Genomic DNA, 16,526 nt, shown 5'->3' with positions numbered 1-16,526 from the left:
CATTTAAGTGGTAAGGCATCTCTACATTTCATACTGCATTTAAAAGTTTTGTACAAAGTGCTTAGCATATCCATTTTTGCTTGGGTGATAAGTGGCTGATTTAGTATACTGAATTCTATTAGTTCTTAAAAATTTTTGAAACTCATTAGAGCAGAACTAGGGATCATTGTCTGTCACAACACTAATAGGTAAGCTGTGTGTAGCAAAGAAAGACATGGCTGAAATAGTAGCTCTAGAAATAGTGGATGACATGGTATTGATTCAGGCCAAATACTATGAGCATCTACAGCAATTAAGAATTTATTATTTAAGAATAGTCCTGTATACTGTATGTGTAACCTTTGCCAAGGATGCTGTGGGTGCATCTAAGCTGATTTTGTCTCATTCTGATGCATGGCACAAGACATACAATTTTTGACAGTTCTCATTATCCTTGTCCATGTTTGGTCCCCCACATAAAAGTCCTTGCTACTGCTTTGGATCTAACGGTCAGAGTAAATTTCCATTAACTCTATTCTCTGCAGCATGGGTCGAAAGTGACCCACCCTAGCTGATTTTTCCCAAATAAAACAAAATTCTATACTTACTGACAATCAAAATTTGATAAGGAATGACCATGTAAAAAAAAATCTGCACAAAAATTGGTCTAATCTATTATATTTTATACTTTTCTTTCGATCACTTGCAACACATTATAACAACAGATGAAAATCAGGGATCAGTGAGTTCACTGCCAAAGGCCACTTCCTTGTATGATAAATTTCCCAGTATATATATATATATATATATATATATATATATATATATATATATATATATATATATATATATATATATATATATATATATATATATATATATATATATATATATATATATATATATATATATATATATATATATATATATATATATATATATATATATATATATATATATATATATATATATATATATATATATATATATATATATATATATATGTATATATATATTTTTTTTTTACTAATTTATTTATTTATTCATTTACTTATTTATTTATTTTATTTATTTATTTATTTATTTATTCTATTTATTTATTTATTTTATTTGTATTGTACAGGGCATAAGCCAAAGCTCATTTTGTCCTATCTCCATAACCATATTCAACCAGTTTCTCTTTAAACATAATATGTACACTGCTACAGCCACCTCTTCCTTCAAATCATTCCAGATTTCAAGAGTTTTATACAGGAAGCTGCATATCTTGATGTCGCTTGAACATCCACTCTTCTTTATTTTCTTCCCATGCCCCCTTGTCTGTCTCTCTCCCTCCATCTGTGGTACCAAGTCATTTCTGTCTATTCTTTCTATATTGTTTATTAATTTCTATACTGTTACCTGGTCTCCTCTTTCTTCTCTCTCATGTAGTGTTGGTAAACCCATCTCTTCAAGTTTTCTTCATAGCTTAAGTCTTTCAATTCTGGTACTATCTTTGTCTCTATCCTCTGTATTCTTTCCAGTTTCCATATATCTTTTTTATGTGGAGCCCAAACCACTGCAGCATATTTCAATCTAGAACATATGCTTGCTATAATTTTCTTCATCATTTCTTTATCTAAATATTTAAATGCCACATTAATGTTTGTTAAGAAGCCGTATGTAGAGCTGAATATCCTATTTTTGTGTCTTTCAGGTGATAAGGTGTCCTGAATCATTACTCCCAAATCTTTTTCTTAATTACTTTTTATTATTATTTCTCCTCCCATTTTGTACTTCCATGAAGGTCTCTTTATACTTTTTCCTAATTCCAACATGTGGCATTTTCTGGCATTAAATTCTAGTTTCCATCTTTGGCTCCATGCATGTATCATGTCAATATCCTTTTGTAACTCCTTGCAGTCATTTTCATCCTTCATTATTTTCATTGTTTTTGCACCATCAGCAAACAGGTCTATATATTGTTGTCATATTGTACTTGAAACATAATTAGTGCCAACACAGATCCTTGCAGTATCCCACTTGTCACTTAGTGCCAACTTGAATTAGTGTCTGATTACTGTTCTTATTTTTCTACCTTGAGTTTCTCTCCTTGAATTTCTTAATTTCTTCACTGTACTTAGGTTCACTATTTTTGTCACCTCCTCTTTTAGTTCTTTGTTTTCTTTTTCTATTTCCATCTCCCTCTTTTTCATCTCTAATATAGCACTGGATATCTTTTTTTACATTGTCACCACCCGCTTATCTTTCTTCCTCCCATGCCTTTATCATCGCTTTTAAGTTATGTATTTTTCTCATATTTTCACAGTCTTCAATCTTTCACATTCGTACTATGCTGAGGTCCTCTTCCTTGAAGTCCTCAAAAATATTTGGGTCCATGTTGGTTGCCATCCTTGTTGTTGATATCACCGACCGCCAGTGTTAACCTTGTATCACTCTCTCATTTCTCCCTTTCAGCCACTCCTTTAATAACACTTCCCCTTCCCTTGTGCCCACACTTTGCACAAGACCCTATAATGGAGACAGGACTCAAAGTTTGGCCCCTTTGCACAATCAAACCTAGGTAGGTCCTTGCAACTGCTGTGGATGCGTCTGATCAGCTGGGTAGCATGTGTGTATTTACCTAGTTGTATTATACAGGGTTTGAGTAGGGCTCATAGTGTCCTGCCTCCATATCTATATTTATCCAGCATTTCCTTAAATTTATGCACGTTTGGTGCTGTAACAACCTCCTCATTTAGGCCATTCCAGATATCCACAGTTCTATGTGGAAAACTGTACTTCTTGATATCCTTCAAGCACTGTCTCTTTCTGGTCTTCTTTGAATGCCCTCTCATCCGTCCAGCTTCATCTTCTTCCAGCAGCACCAGATCCTGCTTGTCTATCTTCTCAATGTGGTTAACTATTTTATACATCATTCATTGCTAGGAAATGCCATGTGATAGTATTGGGAAAGAGTAAAAGAAGATCTGCATGGGACTATAAAAGGCGGGGAGGAAGGAAATGAGGAGTAAGGAGGAAAAGACCTAGGAGTGGTTTTTCAAGATACTCATACCCCAGAACAGCATATAAATGAGATATTTGGCTCGATGCACAGGATGTTAACAAATATTATGGTGGCATTTCATTACATGGATAAAACTATGATGAAAAAGAATTATAGCTACTATGCTACGTCCCAGACTGGAATATGCAGCAGTGGTGTGGTCTCCACATATGAAGAAAGCAGGAGGCAGTAGGCACCTGCCAAAACAATAATTACTCCCAGTGAGGTCTAAAGCACTGGATCAGGGGTGCTGTGAACTTATCATTAAACCAGCTGTGACCTCACTGAACGTTTCCCTTTGTGTCTCACAATATAAGGGGGCTGTCACAGCCTGCCCTCTAAAGACAACTCTCTTCTTTCACAGAAAACTACAAGCACCTAATTACACACACACCCTTCACTCAAAATTATAAATCATGGCAACTCCTACACCAGCCTTGGACTCCTCATCTGGGGAGGGGACCACAAACGTCCCCAGGTCGGACTGCTCTTCTGGTATCAACCCTAAGCATCTTGATACCTCTTCTCAACTTTTCTTTATCAATTTCTGCAACATTTGCGGTCTAATTTTAAATCTGTAAAACATTACCTCTCCTCTAATAAACCTCATCTTCTTTTCCTCACTGAAATACAGGTGTCTGAGGCAACTGACAGTAGCTCCTTTTCTGTCCCCTCCTTCTTTCTCTATCCTCATTTTCAATCTAAAGCTGGATGTTGTGTTTGTGTACACAATGACTTAACATACTCTCGTGCCCACGCTTTTTAATCTTCTGAGTTTTCCAGCATCTGGCTACGACAGCAGAATCATTCTCAAACTAAATATATCTGTGCTGTATACCTCTCACCTATCTCCTCTGACTATAAAAAATTCTTTGACTGCTTAACTTCCAAAGTGGAGCACATTCTGACTCTCTTCCCTTTTGCAGAGATCTCCATTCTTGGAAACTTCAATGTTCACCACCAGCTTTGTCTTTCCTCTCGCTTCACTGACCATCCTGGTGAACTAGTCTTCAACTTTGCTATTCTCCATGACCTAGAGCAATTGGTGCAACACCCTACTCATATTCCTGACTGTCTTTGAGATACGCCCAACATTCTTGACCTCTTCCTAACCTCTGATCCTTCTGCTTATGCTGTTACCCTCTCTTCTCCATTGGGCTCCTCTGATCACACTCTCATATCTGTATCTTGTCCTATCACTCCAGTCCCTCCTCAGGATCCCTCTAAGAGGAGGTGTTTCTGGTGGTTTGCCTCTGCTAGTTGGGAGACCTGAGGGGGTATTTTGCTGTTTTTCCTTGGAATGATTACTGCTTCCATGATAGAGACCTGTTTCTGTGTGCTGAGCACATAACAGAGGTGATAGTGTCTCACATGGAGGTGTACATTCCTCACTCTTTTCCTTCACCTAAACATTCCAAACCTTGGTTTAACACAGCCTGTTCTCATGCTACGAGTATACATGATAGAGAGGTGGACCACAAGAGGTACTTGAGCCTTCCATCACCAGAATCTCATGCACTTTATATTTCTGTCTGGAACCATGTCTAGTTCTCCAATTAGACAAAATTCCTTCATTAATAGAAAGTGTCAAAATCTTTCAAGATATAACTTCCCTTGTGACTTCTGGCATCTAACCAAAAACATCTCCAATAAATTTGCTTCTTCTTCTTTCCCTCCTTTATTTCCACCAGATGGCACCACTGCTATCATATCTATCTCTAAAGCTGAACTCTTCGCTCAGACCTTTGCTAAAAACTCTACCTTGTTCCTCCCTCTCCTCCACCCTCTGACTATTAAAATTCTTTGCAATGATGTTTTCCATGCCCTTGCTGGCCTAAATCCTCGGAAGGCTTATGGACCTGATGGGGTCCCTCCTGTTGTTCTCCGAAACTGTGCCTCTGTGCTTGCACCTTACCTAGTCAAACTCTTTCAACTTTGTCTGTCAATATCTACATTTCCTTCTTGCTGGAAGTTTGCTTACATTCAGCTTGTTCCTAAATATGGTGACCATTTTAATCCCTCAAACTACTGTCCTATTGCTATAATTTCCTGCCTATCTAAAGTTTTTTAATCTATTCTCAACAGGAAGATTCCTAAACATCTATCACTTCACAACCTTCTATCTAATCACCAGTATGTGTTCCATCAAGGCCACTCTACTGGTGATCTGGCTTTCCTTACTGAGTCTTGGTCATCCTCTTTTAGAGATTTCGGTGAAACTTTTGCTGTTGCCTTATACATAACAAAAGCTTTTGATAGAGTCTGGCACAAAGCTTTGATTTCCAAACTACCCTCCTATGGTTTCTATCCCTCTCTCTGTAACTTCATCTCAAGTTTCCTTTTCTATTGCTTTCCATTCTATCGCTGCTATGGTAGATGGTCACTGTTCTTCTCCTAAATCTATTAAGAGTGGTGTTCCTCAGGGTTCTGTCCTGACACCCATTCTCTTCCTATTACTCATCAATGAACTTTTAAACCAAACTTCTTGCCCTATCCACTCCTATGCTGATGATACCACCCTGCACTTTTTAACATCTTTTCACAGGTGTCCAACCCTTCAGGAAGTAAATAGTTCATGCAGGGAAGCCACAGAATGCCTGACTTCTGATCTCTTTAAAATATCTGATTGGGGCAGAGCAAACTTAGTTTTGTTCAATGCCTCAAAAACTCAATTCCTCCATATATCAACTTACAAAAACCTTCCAGATAATTATCCCCTCTTCTTCAGTGACACTCAACTGACCTTCTCTTCTACACTGAACATCCTTGGTCTTTCCTTTTCTCATAATCTAAACTGGAAATTTAACATCTCATATCTAGCTAAAAAAAGCTTATATGAAGTTAGGTGTTCTGAGATGTCTCCCCTAGTTTTCCTCACCCCCCCCAGCTGCTAACTCTGTATAAGGGACTTATCTGTCCATGTATGGAATATGCTTCATATGTCTGGTGGGATTCCACTCATACTGCTCTTTTAGACAGTGTGGAATCAAAAGCTTTTCATCTCATCAACTCCTCTCTTGTAACTGACTGTCTTCAGCCCCTTTCTCATCACCAGAATGTTGCATCTCTTGCTATCTTCTGCTGCTATTTTCATGCTAACTGCTCTTCTCATCTTGCTAACTGCATGCCTCCCCTCCTACTGTGGCCTCATTGTACAAGACTTTCTTCTTTCTCTCACCCCTATTCTGTTCACTTCTCTAATGCAAGAGTTAACCAGTATTCCCAATCATTCATCCCCTTCTCTGGTAAACTCTGGAACTCCCTTCCTGCTTCTGTATTTCCACTTGAAGTCCTTCAAGAGGAAGGTTTCAAGACATTTATCCTTCAATTTTTGACCACCACTTTGGACGCTATTCAGGACCAGCATCTCAGTGGGCTTTTTTTTTTTTTTATTATTAGATTTCTGTTGCCTTTGACGGGTTTTTTTCAACCATTCTCTTCCTATTACTCATCAATGAACTTTTAAACCAAACTTCTTGCCCTATCCACTCCTATGCTGATGATACCACCCTGCACTTTTTCACATCTTTTCACAGATGTCCAACCCTTCAGGAGGTAAACATATCACGCAGGGAAGCGACAGAACGCTTGACTTCTGATCTTTCTAAAATTTCTGATTGGGGCAGACCAAACTTGGTATTGTTCAATGCCTCAAAAACTCAATTCCTCCATCTATCAACTCGACACAACCTTCCAGACAACTATCCCCTCTTCTTCAATGACACTCAACTGTCCTCCTCTTCTTCACTGAACATCCTTGGTCTGTCCTTTACTTATAATCTGAACTGGAAACTTCACATCTCATCTCTAGCTAAAACAGCTTCTATGAAGTTAGGTGTTCTGAGACGTCTCCGCCAGTTTTTCTCACCCCCCGAGCTGCTAACTCTGCACAAGGGCCTTATCCGTCCATGTATGGAGTATGCTTCACATGTCTGGGGAGGTTCCACTCATACTGCTCTTCTAGACAGGGTGGTATCAAAAGCTTTTCGTCTCATCAACTCCTCTCCTCTAACTGACTGTCTTCAGCCTCTCTTTCACTGCCGCAATGTTGCATATCTAGCTGTCTTCTAACGCTATTTTCATGCTAACTGCTCTTCTGATCTTGCTAACTGCATGCCTCCCCTCCTTCCGCGGCCTCGCTGCACAAGACTTTCTTCTTTCTCTCACCCCTATTCTGTCCACCTCTCTAACGCAAGAGTTAACCAGTATTCTCAATCATTCATCCCTTTCTCTGGTAAACTCTGGAACTCCCTGCCTGCTTCTGTATTTCCACCTTCCTATGACTTGAATTCCTTCAAGAGGGAGGTTTCAAGACACTTATTCATCAATTTTTGACCACTGCTTTGGCCCTTTTATGGGATTGGCATTTCAGTGGGCATTTTTTTTATTAGATTTTTGTTGCCCTTGGCCAGTGTCCTTCCTACAACAAAAAAAAAAAAAAAATTTAGAGATGGGAGGCATAATATTTTTGAAAGGTGGTAAGGTTCTCTCTCTCTCTCTCTCTCTCTCTCTCTCTCTCTCTCTCTCTCTCTCTCTCTCTCTCTCTCTCTCTCTCTCTCTCTAAGGGATCACTGACTCCCCCTGTATCATGATCCTTGGACTCCTACAACTCCATACCTCAGGAAGATCTTCAGAGTTCTTACAAGTGTAGGTGCTGTGTCAGTGTTGATATTCACTCACTGCATCAGCCCAAGAGGGACTGGCTCCCTCATGTGCTGCAAGACATGTTCATGACTAAATTGTCCAACTACCCCCATGTTCAGGCTATTCACGTTTATTGTGATGGTTCAGTCAATGGCAGCAGGTCCGGATGTGAGTTGTTCATCCGTGACTACATTTCTGCCAATCACTACACTGACACTGAGGTTTCCAGGCGGCTCCCTGCACACATGTCCTCCACTAGGGCAGAACTGTATGCTGTCCTGGAGGTGCTCCATATTGTGGCGCCTCTCCGTAAGGATGTATTCTTCTTTGTTGACAGTTAGGCTGCACTGTATGCTCTCCAATCTACCTCTCCCATGGACTGTGATCTAGTTAATAAATGTCTTGATCTCATCCACACCCTAGAAGGTGCTGGTGCCATGGTTCACTTCACCTAGATACTCTCATGTGGGTATCCCACTTAATGAAGAGGCAGAGTGCCTTGCTCAGTGTGCCCTTCAGGACAACAAGTGGACCTTGGTGCTGAGTACACTCTGGGTTATGTTAAAAGTAGCATTAAGGACTTTGTACAAAGTAGCATTAGTGATCAGTTGGAGCTTTGTTGCCATATGGGCAGTGGCAGTAGTCTTCACTATGTAAGTGTCTTCCAGAGCTGTGCTTACACCTATGGGAGACACACTGCATCACATGATAGGGTGGCAATGAGGCTCAGGTTAGGCTATAAATACTTTTGGGAAGTCAGTGCTTCTCCTGGCGTGTGCTGTGTGCTGCACCAAGGGGACACACTCTGCGCCATTATGTCATGGAATGTCCTCTCATTGCTAAATTTAGGCTGCAAGGTCAACATGACTTGTATACCCTCATTGACCATTTCTTAGACTCACCCACTCTCGGGGATATACTCAAGGAATATCCTATGTTTGCTCCCAGACTGTAGGATACTTATACAATAAGGTGTGCAATATATGTATTTATTTATTTACCTAAATTCTTGTAATATATACTATATTTTTATATTTTTGATACTCTACCCTTAAGTCTTTGCCCAGTCGGTGGGTGGCAAAGTCCATCCTCCTCTTTTGTTGTATTTCATTACTAATGCAACAATAAATGTATCAATCAATCAATCTCTCTCTCTCTCTCTCTCTCTCTCTCTCTCTCTCTCTCTCTCTCTCTCTCTCTCTCTCTCTCTCTAAGACAAGGTAATCCCAGTATTGTCTGTTACTTTGATCTGAGAGGCTGAGTGAGTGGCTACATCAGAAGCAATTCCAGGTGGGAGTTGCCATGGCAACAGACTTCCATCCTCCAACATACCCAGCCATCCACACCTACATCAGTTGTTTTGCTGGACATTTGAGTTCAAGACCATGATTGACAAGTTCATCACCAAAGCTCTGTATACATGCTACCCATGAAACTAGAAGATAAAGGAGAGAGAGAGAGAGAGAGAGAGAGAGAGAGAGAGAGAGAGAGAGAGAGAGAGAGAGAGAGAGAGAGAGAGAGAGAGAGAGAGAGAGAGAGAGAGAGAGAGAGAGAGAGAGAGAGAGAGAGAAAGAGAGAGAGAAGGAAGAAAGATCATCGTAACAGACTATAGTAGGATTACAATGACTCAGAGAGAGAGAGAGAGAGAGAGAGAGAGAGAGAGAGAGAGAGAGAGAGAGAGAGAGAGAGAGAGAGAGAGAGAGAGAGAGAGAGAGAGAGAGAGAGAGAGAGAGAGGCAGTCAGCAGCCAATCAGGAGTTAGCCACTCATGATGTCACTGCAGTGGGTGGGGGAGGGCTGAGGGGGCTAGCTAGTTACCCTATGTGAAATAAAAATCCTGCAACTTTTTTTAAATATGCACTGCAGCGTGCAGATGAGAGCTTATCCGTTTACGCGTCTGGGTGCACTTACTGGATGTATGATTGCATAGAGCTTACAATGGACTCTACAGACAAGGCCCCTGACTTTACAGATGACCCTGACAAAGATTTGGCAGATGTGATAGGTGACAAAGCTGGTCTTGCCATGGAATTGGAAAGTGACAAGAAAGCGGACAATGACATAGATTATGAAGGGTGGCTCCTATGGAGAATTAGCAAGACATTAGTAATTATACCTTCAATTTTCTGACTAGTATGGTGCACAATATTGGAAATCATATCATATATTTTGAACAAGTCCCATGCCATTTCTTCTGAATTTACTGACCTCGCATCTCCTATCAAACATTCAACAACACTGGATATGTTCACAGTTGGTCAATCTTCCATACTATTGGCCCATGTTATGGACTTCTCTACATCTGAGTTTCAAGGTGGTTTCTCTGCCATGATTTTATATTCCCATAGCTTGCCTGGTAATACATAATTATCATATCTACTTTCATCTAAATAACTGGTCAATTAATTAATTAACCTGTTTCTTACTATGGTCTGACCATTCTGAATTGAGCGTTTAGGCATTGTCATTTCCAGGGATTCCCTGGCTTGTGGCGCTGCCACACTTATACCAAGATACACCTCATGTCAGGTACTTGCTACCTCAAAATTAAATTGTGTTGTAGTATATACAGGGTGTAATGTGAGTTTCTGCAAATACTGAAAGAGGTGAAAGAACATGTAATCCTAAGTAGAAAATGCTCCATACACATATGCATTTTAAGGCCTTGTTTATCTGTCAGAGGAGTTGAAAATGTAAGGAACTCATGGGTGTACTATGCGTATAGCTATGAGGTGACGGACAGACAATTACATTGTCACGGAGGTACCACGTGCTCAAATTACGAATGGTTTAATCTTATTTTTTGCAGGCCATGGAATATTACAGAAAGAGGAGAAATGAGATGGAAGGAGAGGCTGGTACCATGGCTGAGTCACCAGCCATGGTGTCCACCCTCACTAGCTTCAGTCAGGACCATGATAGTTCAGCCGCTTTGCGAAAGAAGACGAGAGTGACTACCTTCCTGGTGGGCACTAGTATAAAGTAGCAACCGGAGAATAGGCATACTTGGGAAACTCCGGTAAAGAAAAAAAAAAAAAAACGCACGCATCAAACCACCCCTTGGGTCATGTGGAAGAGTCTGAACCTCTTTGAAGAAAGTATGGACCTCTATTTTGATTTTCATATAGTTAGGTTATATGATATGGCAACATTACTTATTATTTCAACAGGCACCACAGAAAAACGTTTTGGATACTTGAATTAAAAATGCTATATCGTTCTTAGTTCTCAACCAATCCTTTTTATGTTTGTTGTTTTGAAAACTACATTAAACGTACTATAAAACCTCTTCAGTAAAAATTACTGTGAAGTAGATTGTTATAGGTGTAAATCTTATCTGAACTTTGATGGCCGTTTTCTCAAAATAACTTTTTTGACTGGTTATGATGCTTCTAAGTGTAACTACTTTTTAATTATTGAGCAATTTTTAATCTGTTCAGTTTATTTTGCAGAGTATGATAAACAAAAGATCTAACATTGGCAGATTTTTTATGTTAAATAATAAGGTTTTCCTGCAATAAAAAAAAGTTTTAATTTTGATTTTTTTAGTATTGATTATATCGTAAAAAGTTATCAGTATTTTAAAATTTACCCAAAGCATTTTATAGATATGTAAATCTTCTTTAAAATTAGATCTTGAAATACACAATACAAGCAAAATTAGAGAAGCAGTAAAAGTTTAAATTTCCTTTTATTTTCTTAATTAAAAATTATTTAAAAATAATAATAATAATAATAATAATAATTAGAATTGCTTTTTTTTTTTTGTCTGAAGCATTTTTTTCATAGTCTGAACATTGTTATAATTTCATGAAAATTGAACAATTCTTTCTATATAAACCTGAATCCAAGGCAGCCCCCTTAAGAGCTGTTGCCAAACACGTAAAGCCACCAAAGTGCCTTGACTTTTACCTCGATGGTGGTGTGGCAAAAAGTCGTAACTACAGAATAAAAATATAACATCATAGTTTAAGGGAAATATCATATCTAAAAGGAAACCTATCACATTTTAATGAAATTCACAATGGAGAGAGAGAGAGAGAGAGAGAGAGAGAGAGAGAGAGAGAGAGAGAGAGAGAGAGAGAGAGAGAGAGAGAGAGAGAGAGAGAGAGAGAGAGAGAGAGAGAGAGAGAGAGAGAGATTTTTTCTCGAATTCTAATGATTCATAGGCAAGTATAGATCTCTGATAGAAATAAATTTGCATGAAATGTAGATTGTATAGAGAGAGAGAGAGAGAGAGAGAGAGAGAGAGAGAGAGAGAGAGAGAGAGAGGTGTGTTGGGAGCGAGGTTATAAGTGACACATAGGCTCTAATCCAGTGGTTCTCAAACTATGGGTCGCGACCCAAAGTTGGGTCGCGAGATCAATTTTGATGGGTCGCAGGAACATTATCATGCTTTCAGTGTTTCAGTGTATTTCAGTTACTTAATTGAATTATTCTTCTTTAACCACAAATTACTTTCGTTATGTATGTTCATCTTCCTCCTACCTCCCTCCTCCTGGGCCCCACGTAATGGTGGGGCCCAGGAACAAGCAGTGCCATGGATTCTATTAATTTAGTTTTGTGAATTAAAAGCAGTGCCATGGACTCTATTAATTTAGTTTTGTGGATGAAAAGCAGTGCCATAGATTCTATTAATTTAGTTTTGTGAAAAGGAAAAGCAGTGCCATGGATCCCACTAGTTTAGTTTTGTGAATGAAAAGCTGCACACATTATTTATTTTTTCCAAAATAAAGTGTATATATCATTGTACATTTTCTTTCTCTTTACTCTGGGTCGCGAAGGAATGAAATGTTTTAAATAGGGTCGCTCATGAAAAAGTCTGAGAACCACTGCTCTAATCTGATAATTGCCCAGTAGAAGATTTTGCAGTGCCACAAGCCAGGGAATCCCCAGAAAAGACAATGCTTAAATGCTCAATTCAAAATGGTCAGACCATAATATCTTACTTTTTCTCTGTTGGAGCCACTCTTCGTATTATTATGAAGATTGACTCCTATGGAGAAATAACAAGATATTAGTAAGAAACAGGTTAGTTCATTTATAAACCAGTTATTTAGAGATGTGAGGTCAGTAAATTCAGAAGAAATAGCATGGGGCTCGTTCATAACATCTGATAGATTTCCAATATTGTGCACCATACTAATCACAAAATTGAAAGTATAATTGCAGAAATTTCTCAGAGGTCTTCAAATAATGATAAACTCCCAACATGCATCATTGAAAAGTTTTTTTTTATTGTATGCACGTGGTTTATTACACCAAAACAAATATAAAGCACTTTTTTGGGGAAGAGTTTGGTCACCCTGTATTTGGTCCAGTAATGTTTGTGAATAGATTTGGATTTTTAAATTCAAACCTAACTTTTGACAATGTTGATACCAGACATCAGGGATGGCTAGATGATCAGTTTGCTGCAGTCAGGGTTCTTTTTAAAAATTTTAATGATCACACGCATGCTGTTCAGTGTTGGAGAAAGGTGACTTCTTGACCATTGATGAAACTTTATATTCTTGTAGAAATCAAATAGAATTCAGGCAGTACAATAAGAGCAAACCTAAACAATATGACCTATTGTATAAATTTGTGAACATGGTAAGAATTCCATCCACCTTCGGGATGATAGTATACTCGGGTAAACCTTCCGGAAAGGAAAGCGTGGACCTCATTACATCCGTGGGTCACTTTCAACAGCGAAGGTTCTTTTAAGTTAAATATAAGAATTTGTTGACCTCAGTGGTGGTCTAGACCGATTGTGTACCAGCCTAGAGTTGTTTGAGTGCCTTTAAATACAAGGTATTGCCAGTATAGGTACTGTAGATTGCATGAGATAAAGGCAGTCACTGGAAGGGAAGAGATCACTCTAAGTGTACCAGACTAAAGATAATGAGGAAAATGACTGAATTATCATGTAGTATCCATCAAAAGTAATGGTAAGAAAAAAAAGTATTGCTTTTCAGTACAGTCCCCCCTATAAAATTTGGAATTACCAAGAATGGTGGTGAAAGAAAGCCAGCCATATATAAATTTTATGATTTTACTAAGGGAGGAACTGACATAATAGATCAGAGAATAAATTTTTACACAGTGCACACTAAATCTTGCATCTGGACAATGAATACCCTAGGATTATTTGCAGACAAAACTTGTTAGCCTGCATTGTTATATGGATATATAATGTAGCCACTGTAAATCTATATTTATTTTATTACACTTTTCTTTGCTGACACAGGCTGTTAGCCTTTAATGCTGTATGGATATATTATAATATACACTTTATGTAAAGGTTACAGATTTATTTCTTCACAGAAGCTGTTAGCCTGCAAAGTTATATACGTATACATCAGTCAAGTAAAAGTATAATTATTATAGATTTATCTGCTGACAAAAGGCTATTAGCCTATAATGCTATATGGATATATTATATAGGTAATAATTATAAAGGTTTTATTATACTGTAGAACCTCAATTTTTTTTTACATAATTCGTTCCTGAATACCATTCGAAATCCAAATTGTGTGAAAACCGAAACAATTTTCCTCATAGAAACCAATGTAAAATAGATTAATCTGTTTTGAGACACTGATCCACCATTTCTTAAGTGGGTAATGACCTATGCTCCCACTGCTAAGATGGCTGCTCCAATGACCTACACTCCCACTGCTAAGATAGCCGCTCCAGAACATTTCCACCTTAGAAACTTTCTATCCCAAAATGATGTATTTAATGTACTTGTGACACAAAACTCATCAAAAGATATTATTTAGATCTTGAAGGGATTCTCTTTCTCACCGATCAAATGAGGAAAGCATTACAGAGTGACACAGAAAGGAGCAGCCCACTCACCATCATAATGAAGGTAATCTTTCATCTTTTTGCTGGGAAAAGCAACTGGGAAAATGCAGTTGTGCAGTAATGATAGTGTTGTGTGTCACAGAGAGAGCCACAGGTGGCTCAGGATTACTCCTGAGTGCCGAATCTTGTTTGTTTACATAAAGGAACTTCTTCAACGGGATCACATTTAATTTATTTCAAAGATTGAATTACTGTCTTACCCTCTGTGTCTCTCCTCTAAATATATAAAAACGAAGGAAATATAGAAACTATAAATTAGTAATAAATGGCAGATTTTGCTGTCTTCTAGTATTTTAAATCAAGTAACTTTGAAAAACCGAATTATGGTACAGCAACGGAAGCGGAATGAGTAAATTTTTTTGTTAAAAAACCAAGTTGTTCGGAAAGAAGACGTTCGGTAACTGTAGTTTTATTTGCTGAGAAGGCCATGTGGTATGTATGGTGAACTTGTCCCCATACAGCAGAACTTCTGAATTCCATCTAACACTGCTAGTAACATAATTGTTGCGCCCATCCCTCACTCCGGGTGGGCATGCTATCCACACGGGCACGGGTCGAGAAACAAGAGCAGCGGAGCCTCAAATAAGTCACACTCTGAACGCCGGTGTAGACGTTTCAGGACACTCCCCCTAAACGTGACTCCTGGAGTCACTTGAAACTAGTTTGAAAGCACTCCCCAGTCAATTGAATCTAGTTTGACAGCACTCCCCAGTCAACTGAAACTGCGTTTCATATGACTCCCCATCAGGTTGAAATGACTCCCATAATTTGCTAATTGAGAAAACATTTTATTAACAATAATTACCATACAAACAATAACTTGTTACCATACAATGCATAACTTGTTACAAGACTAGCCCTACACACCCATAACTACATTATAATGGATGCCAGACTCATTTTCAAAATACATTGACTCCTTTACCACTTCTTTACCATTTGGCCTGTGTATATACCAAGTTAGTTCTAGCCCAAACTTTGCCCACACACAGATATTAACATTAAACATGTTGGCAGCTGCTAATATCTCCGTTGTTGTTCCCCACACCTTATCATTACGCATAGATTCCACTTTGATCTCTTCATTGCAGGTCATGAAATCACAAACCATGCTCCTGACAACGGTATGTTGATCCTCATCTCCTGTTATGGCAAACGATAATGCACGGAAGAGACAATTCCCGTCACCTTTAATTATTTTTACATTAAGAGGTTCGCTAGTGTTTTTTAAGGTCTTGTTTGTTTCCCCGCATGGCCTCAACTTCTTGAATATTAGACGTCCACCAGAGTGAGAGCAGATAGTTCGTTGTGTTGCAACTGTCAATGGCGAGAACTTGTAGGTTATCTCCTCTTTCTGAATGTCTATAATCTGAACACTTGATGATGGAGATGCAAGTGCTGAAGTTTCTGTTTGTCTTTCGAAGAAGGGCTTTAGGTTGTATTCATTTACTTTAGTCTTGAGGGGGACTTTTGTTGATGGATGAATAAGGGAATATAGCCCCTTCTCACAAACTTGAGCTACTTCGGTTTGTTTACCTCCTTTCCTGTCAGCCCTGCAAAGATTGTAACACAACACCTTGTCGCCCACAATAAAATTCTTTTATTTATATCGCCTCTTTGCAAAATCAGTTTGCTGTTTTGCCTGCGCTTGCTCAATGTTAGCCTCAGCTTTCTTGAAGACAACATCCTGTAAGATAAAAAAAAATACTGTTGTACAATATTTTTGATAAAAAAAATACTGTTGTAGTACAATATTTTTGATATGTGGATAAATTATTTTGTGTATATCTGCCACATAACCTAGCCAAACCTCATCTGGATATGGTATGATATAAAGAATTAAATTCAGGGGATAACATTTCAAAGGATTAAAGGAAAATTCTTTGATACAGTACTCAAAAACAATATCCTTAAATATAATATATAGATACAACTGTGACTGTTATTCTGAAGTCCTTGGTGGGCAAAACGTAAATAAACCTAGATTAAATATATACGATTTA

Source organism: Scylla paramamosain, chromosome 3 (assembly GCF_035594125.1).
Source record: "Scylla paramamosain isolate STU-SP2022 chromosome 3, ASM3559412v1, whole genome shotgun sequence".
In the NCBI taxonomy this organism is placed as follows: Eukaryota; Metazoa; Arthropoda; class Malacostraca; order Decapoda; family Portunidae; genus Scylla; species Scylla paramamosain.
Note: the sequence above shows the minus strand (reverse complement) of the source record.